The following is a 7,588-nucleotide window of genomic DNA, read 5'->3' on the forward strand; positions in this document are numbered from 1 at the left end:
CTCTCCCAACACCCGGCAAAACAAGACCTGTCATCGTCAATTCACAGAAGAGGAAACAGGACCACGCAGGAGAAGGACTCGGTCCAGGACCCAGCCCCTAGCGGTGGAGCCTCGGGCCTGAGCACACTGGGGACGGGCGGGGCTGCGGGGCGGGCGGCGCGCAGGTTCGGGGAGCCCATCCGGCGCCCCTTGGCGAGTTCCCCACCGCTCGGCTCTCTCCAGCGGCCGCGTTCCTGAGGTAGGGGCCCCTGCGGGACCCCGCAGCTCCTCGCCCCTGCGAGCTTGGGCCCCGCCCCACTCCCCCCGGGCCCCGCCCCTCCGCCCCCACTCTCAGGCGCAGGCCCGCCTCTTTCTGCATGGGCCCCGCCCCTCCGCCCCACTCTCAGAATCAGGCCCCGCCCTACTCTGCATGGGCCCGCCCCTCCGCCCCACTCTCAGAATCAGGCTCCGCCCCACTCTGCATGGGCCCCGCCCCTCCGCCCCTACACTTAGGCGCAGGCCCCGCCCTACTCTGCATGGGCCCCGCCTCTCCACCCCTACTCTCAGGGGCACGCCCCGCCCCACTCTGCGTGGGCCCCGCCGCTCCCCGCCCCTCTCCCCCGGCTCCGGCCCGGCTCCTTCTCCCCCGCCCTGGCCCCCCAACCCCCCACCAGCCCCACGCGGACTCCCTTTGTTCCAGAGCCGCCCGCCTGGGTCTCGGGAGCCGCTGACTCAGCGGAGTGGAGCCAGCCTTCCGCGCTCCCGCCCCCACCCCGCTTTCTCTGGAGACCTGGGAGCCGGCGCCTGGGGAGGTGGGAGGTGCGAGCGCGCCAGCCCAGCCCTTCTTTTGTTCCCTAGGACATTCCTTTGCTCCAATCCTCCCGACCTGGAGCGTCTGCGGTTACTGTTTCAGGTTATGTTTCAGGGAAACTGACACCGAGGAAGCAGCCCTGACACCGCGTCCTGGTTGTTGGTCTTCAGGAAGCCCTTCGACGACCCCCTCCCTGAATCTCAGTTTCCTCACTTGTAAAGTGGGAGCCAAAATGCTGCAGTGGAAGGGTCACTATGAGATTAAGTGCGAAAACACCGATATAAAGCGGCAGGTACAAAATGAACGTTAGATACTTGTTTTTGGAAGGTCTCCACAGATCAAACGCTAACATTTATGTGTTGAGGTCGCCCCTCCCTTATCCTGCTTCATCGGGACAATTTGACGTCCCCCTAGGGGCTTTGAAATCTCACTTTCTGGTGCAGACCTTCCCTGATCTCTACGCTACCCCCAGTTCGCCCACACCCCCATACCCTCCAGGAGTTACCCTGTCGTACATTTCCCTAGTATACGGTAACTTCCCTATTCAAATACTTTTTTTTTTAAGGAGTTACCGTTTACGTTCGATGAAATGCACAGACAGAACTTACACGTGCAGTTCCACGAGTTTCCAGAAATGAAAACACCCCTGTAACCCACATCTCTATCAAGACAGAACATCTCCAGCCCCAGAGAAAGTTCTAAGAGTTCCTACCCAATGAATCCCACACACCCCACCCCAGGCAACCACTGGACTCTCTTCTCTGACAACAGGTTAAGTTTTGCCTGTTCTATCTAGAACAATATAAATTAAAGCATACAATATGTTTTTTTGAGTCTAGCTTCTTTCACTCAGCATAATCTTCTCGAGATTCACCCATACCACTTTTTCTTCTTTTTTTGAGAGTCATCCATATTGTTGTATTAGTAATTTTTAAAAATTGAAACTGATGAGTAGTAGTTCATTATATAACTATAATATAACTCGTTTAACCATTTTTCTGTTGATGGACATTTGTATTGTCTTCAGCATAGGGTTATATCAACTATCAATGTTATTTTTTTTAATTTTTTAAATGTGTATTTATTATTTTGAGAGAGAGAGAGACAGAGTGTGAGTGGGGGAGGGGCAGAGAGAGACACAGAATCCAAAGCAGGATGTAGGCTCTGAACTGTCAGCACAGAGCCTGAGGCAGGGCTGGAACCCACAGATGGCAAGATCATGACCTGAGCAAAAGTCAGACACTCAACCAATTGAGCCATCCAGGCACCCCAATATTATTATTTTTTTAAGTTTACTTATTTATTTTGAGAGAGACAGAGACAGTGTGAGCAGGGGAGAGGCAGAGAGAGAGGAAAAGAGAGAAAATCCCAAGCAGGCTCTGCGCTGCCAGGACAGACCCAACTGGAGGCTCGAACTCATGAAACTGTGAGATCATGACCTGAGCTGAAATCAAGAGTCAGGGGCTCAACCGACTGAGCCACCCAGGTGCCCCTATCAATATTCTTACACAAGGTTTTATTTATCTTGGATAAAAGAGTGGAAGGAATTGCTGGGGACCCCTGGGGGGCTCTGTAGGTTGAGCGTCCTACTTTGGCTCAGGTCACCATCTTGTGGTCGGTGGGTTCGAGCCCTGCGTCAGATTCTCTGTCTCCCTCTCTGTCTCTCTCTCTCAAAAATAAATAAACATTAAAAAAATAATAAAATAGGGGCACCTGGGTGGCTCAGTCAGTTAAGCATCTGACTTCAGCTCAGATCATGATCTCACAGTTTGTGAGTTCGAGCCCCACATCGAGCTCTGTGCTGACAGGTCAGAGCCTGGAGCCTGCTTCAGATTCTGTGTCTCCCTCTCTCTCTGACCCTCCCCTGCTCTCACTCTGTCTCTCTCTCTCTCTCTCAAAAATAAAAATAAATAAAATATAAAATAAAATAAAATAAGGGCACCTGGGTGGCTCAGTTGGTTACGCAGCTGACTTCAGCTCGAATCATGATCTTACGGTTCGTGGGTTTGAGCCCTACATCAGGCTCTGTGCTGACAGCTAGGAGCCTGGAGCCTGCTTCGGATTCTGTGTCTCCTTCTCTCTCTGCCCCTCCCCTGCTTGCGCTCTGTCTCTCAAAAAAAAAAAAAAATTAAAATAATTTTTTTAAAAAAGTGAAATCGCTGGATCATAGGGTAGTTGTAGATTTACTCTTGTAAGAACTGCCAAATAGTCCTCTAAAGTGGTTGTAGCATTTTACGTTCTCACTGTTAGTGCACGAGAGGTTCGGTTGTTCCACATCCTCCGGGTCATTTGGCATTGCCAGACTTTTTACTTTACCCACTTAATGGATGCAGTGTATCTCTATGGCATTACTTCTAAAGATAATGAATCAATGTTGTTTTAAATTATTAATAAAAGTATACAATTCCAAAGGTACAAAAGGCTATTCAGTAAAGAAGAGGCCCACTTCACTCGATTTTTCACCCTAAGGTATCAGTCTTATGAGTGGCTTTGGTCTCCATTCAAACTGTTCTTTTTGACTGTCTCTTTTCTACTAGAATGTCCAAGCCCCAGGAGGAGAGGGGTCACCTATGGTATTCACAGTTGTGAGCTGAGCTCCTCTCCAATGCTAAGTCAAAGCCCAATCAATATTGTTGAATGAATGGCAGGCACTGCTCTAGAAAAGACGTATCACCAATTACATTATGCCATTTAATTTTTGTTTAATGTTTATTTTTGGGAGAGAGAGAGAGAGAGAGAGCGTGAGCGGGGGAGGTACAGAGAGGGGGACAGAAGATTGGAAGCGGGCTCTGCACTGAGAGCACAGAGCCCCATGTGGGGCTCAAACCCATGAACCGTGAGATCATGACCTGAACCAAAGTTGGATGTTCAACTGACTGAGCCACCCAGGGGCCCCCCATTTTTAATTTTCTTTTTATTTTAGAGAGAGTGAGAGAGAGAGAGAGCATGAGCGGGGGAGAGGAGGAGAGGGAGAGAGAGAGTCTTAAGCAGGCTCCATACTCAGTGGGGACCCGACCGTGGGACTCAATCCCACGACCCTGGGATCATGATCTGAGCCAAAATCAAGAGTCAGACCCCCAACTGACTGAGGCACCCAGGCACCCTTACATTATCATTTTAAATCAAGAGAGTAGCAGAGTCCTTTTGGACTCTGGAATTAAGTGATATCAATAAAATTTTGTTAAATGAATGAATGTTGATGAAGGGGACCCCTGGGTGTTCTTGCAGGCAGTGCCAACTCGGTTTTTTTTTTTTTCTTTTCTTTCTTTTTTTCCCCCATTTCTTACATGTCAGGCTCTGAGCAAACCGAAAAATACACGTGTTATTTTTGCTGCCCAGCATTATTTCACCCTTCCAGTAACAGGACCTCAATTTTTCTCCAGGGAACTGTCTTTGTCCGCTCAGCCCACACTTCCTTGAGCTCCAGGTGGGCATGTGACTTGAGCCTAACCAATCGGAGAATCTCAGCCCCTTGGCCACAGTGATTGGTTCAGGGATGTGCCCTTTGACCAATGAAAGCCAGCCCTGGACTTGGGTTCCCACTGGTGGGCAAGCAGGCTCTCTTCCTTCTACTGGACTTGGAATCCTGGGGGTGGAGACCTAGGAGAGATGAGATCAAGGGAGTTGAATTACCAATGAAGTTAGGCAGCACGGCGTAGGGGTGAGGTCCTGGCAGAGGAACACCCCCAGCCCGAGGAAAAACGAGAAGCCCAGTGCAATGGAGTGAAAGAGCAAGAACCTTCAGGGAGTCAGAGGGTGGAGTTTGAGGGGCCAGGCAGGCCACGGAGAGGGGTTTGGATCTTATTCGGAGAAGCTAGTAGAAGGTTTCGAGCAGAGGAGTCATAGGCTTCGCATTTTTAAAAGATCATTCTGTGGAGATGAGGCTTGGAGTGAGAGGCAGGGGTGTGGGAAGAAGGGAGACCAGTTAGGAGGCTGTTGCAATCATCAAGCTAGAAACCGTGCTGTTTTGGACTAGGGTCATAGCTGTGGTGAAAAGTAGCGTGATTTAGGGGCACCTGGGTGACTCAGTCTTTTGAACGTCCAACTTCAGCTCAGGTCACGATCTCACGGTTTGTGAGTTCAAGCCCCACATTGGGCTCAGTGCTGTCAGCACAGAGCCCGCTTCGGATCCACTGCCCTTCTCTCTCTGCCCCTCTCCCGCTCCTGCTTTCTCAAAATAAATACATAAATAAATAAATTAAATTAAACATTAAGAAAAAAAAAAGTAGAGCGATTTAGCATGGCTTGTTTGGGAATGGAGCCAGAGCAAAAGAAAGCAGAGCTACAAAATTGTTTCTGATGACAATATTTGAGCCACTAGATCCAGCTATGCCTGTAGCTGTTCCTCCTGGACTTTTCAGGTGTATGAGCCAAGAAATTCTTTTTTTATGATTAAAGATAGTTTGATTTGGGATTATGTGTATTATTTTATTAATCCTCAGAACACATTTTAGGATTGCCACTATTAGCCAATTTTGCAGTTGGGAAAACTGAGGCTTAGACAGGGAAAGTGAATTGCCCGGGACCACACGGAGATTACATGATAGAGACAGGATCCAGACCAAGTCACTAACCCCAAAACCTGTGCAACTAACCCTACAGGCCATTGATTGTAAACTCCCCCCCCCCACCCCACCCCACATCCACCCCAGTCTTAGATCTTAGGCACTCGGTTCCTTTTGCTCTACCCTAAAGGAAAACCAAAGGTCTTTTATTTTCATAGTCTGGTGTGTGATCTTGTGCTCCAAAGGGACCCTCGAGGGGTCAGAATCCCACTCACCTCTTTACACCGTGTAAAATGAGTGGGATCTTAAAGTTCTCAAGCAAGTTTAGTATTGACCCTGAGTTCTGCATGGGTGTGAGAGATCCAAAGAGCACATGTGTCAGTACGGGAGGCTGTGAAGTATGATAGGACTGATTCTCTTAAAAGAGGCAGAAGCCTAGATCAAAGAAGCCGAAGAAAAACATTAGGCAGCTCAAAATATAACACTATTGACTTCAGGTATCGTGGATCCAGGATCTCAGATCACGTCTTCCATTTCTCTTGTGTCACAGGTGCTCTGGGTGAGAAGTGTGATGGCCTCCAACAGTCCAAGACTTCGCTTACAATTTTAGGAAAAAAGATCATTTTCTCCAAAAGCTCTGGGGAAAAAAATATCTCAGGCGGACTCTATTTGACTCAGTTAGAGAGAAAGTATCTGTTCTTTCTCTGATCCAGTCACTGAGAGGAGGCAAATAGGATACCCTGTTGGGCAGGACATGGTCATGCCCACCCCTGTCACCAAGAACAGGTAGGCTAGAATTAGTACTGGTCAAACCACAAAGAACAGTTCCTTATAAAAAATAAAAATGAAAATAAGGGAGGATTTTATCCCCCAAAAGAATAAGGAAGGAGTTCTGGGCAGACCAGTACAACCAGTCTACTTTAGAAAACTCTGACCATTCTATCATTATTTTATGTTGTTGAACCGGAGAATTTGCGCCTCCAGCTGAAAAGAGGCCAGATTTTGGAGGCAGACAGGTCTGAGTTCAAGCCCAAGGTCTGACACTGAGCTCTTTGAACCTCCGTTGTTAGCTCCCAGCATTGTAATGTAGGGATTCATTCTTGAAATTCTGGGTAGCAACCTTGAAAGGATTAAAAGAAGTAATCACAGTGCAAGATGGCCACAGAATTTTGACATCGCATGATGTGCTCAAAATGCTTGTAAGTATCAGGGTGGGTCAAGGGCCTTCTCTGTTTGAGAACAGTTTCCTGCCTTCACCATGTTCTTTCATACTCAGAAGGCCAGGGTCTTGCATGTTACAGTCAAGACAGAGTCTCTCCGGGGCATCAGCTGGGGGCGTTACACCTCTCAGCCATCTGTCTGCCGGACATCATCATAACAGCACGTATGCCCAGGGAGAGCATAGTAAATGCGTTTCACACATTGATCCAAATTCAGCAACGTACCTGTGAAGACCGTGGAACGAGGGGCAGTTGATGGCACCAGCAGGAATCGGTCACAATGCATTCTGTAGCACAGAACAGGAATCCCAACTCAAACTGGCTTAAGCAAAAAGGATGTTTATCATCTCACATCAGAGAAGGTGTAGGCGTAGGGAGAGCTTCTGGGCTGGCTGATGATGACTCCACAATGCCATGCAGGATGCGGATTCAGGCCATCTCTCTGCTTTGGCGATCTCAGTGTTGGTTCTTATTCTCAGGTCGGTTGAAAGAGCTGCAGTTCTGAGGGCTCACACCCAAGCACCACCGTGTTGAGGGAAAGAGGAGAGTCCGTACCATTCTGTGACCGTCTCTTAGGAGAAGACATGTCCCCGAAGCTCTCCGGCAGAGCCCGCCCAGGTCCCATTGGGCAGAATTGGGTCTCCTGACCAATCTTGAGCCATCGCTGTCTAAGGGATGGAATCATCATGATTAGCTTGGATACATCATCTGGGTGTGGAATGGATGTGGGAGGTGGGGACTAAGCCCGCCACCAGGGACCAATTTACATAAGAGATGTCGAGGGCCTGGTGGGTGCTGAGCTACAAATAGCTCCCTTCTCTTTCTGTCTTGGAATTGATACTGTGATTAGATGGCGTGTCCAAAGAAGGTCAATGTCAGAGAGCTGTCCCATCCAGGGATCACAAGGTCTTTGGCATGGACCTGGTGAAGGCTATTTGTTTGCAAGAAACTGAAACTTAGCTCCGTTCAAGCTCGATCAAATAAAAAGGGGTTGTGAAATGATTGGGGAGAACTGTAAGACACTTCCCAGCATCTCCCCAGCTCCGGTGGCTTCATCTTATACCTAAAATTCT

At 48.8% G+C, this 7,588-nt stretch overlaps 1 long non-coding RNA gene across 1 annotated transcript; it reads left to right on the forward strand.

The window, feature by feature from the left end:
* The first annotated feature begins 655 nt into the window (after positions 1-655).
* On the forward strand, positions 656-6,449 carry LOC131505133 (uncharacterized). Its single transcript, XR_009258284.1, has 3 exons — positions 656-1,082; positions 1,356-1,561; positions 5,863-6,449. It is a non-coding gene; the product is annotated as an uncharacterized LOC131505133 (long non-coding RNA).
* Positions 6,450-7,588: the final 1,139 nt, after the last annotated feature.

The sequence above is a fragment of the Neofelis nebulosa genome, chromosome 2, assembly GCF_028018385.1.
Source record: "Neofelis nebulosa isolate mNeoNeb1 chromosome 2, mNeoNeb1.pri, whole genome shotgun sequence".
Lineage (NCBI taxonomy): Eukaryota > Metazoa > Chordata > Mammalia > Carnivora > Felidae > Neofelis > Neofelis nebulosa.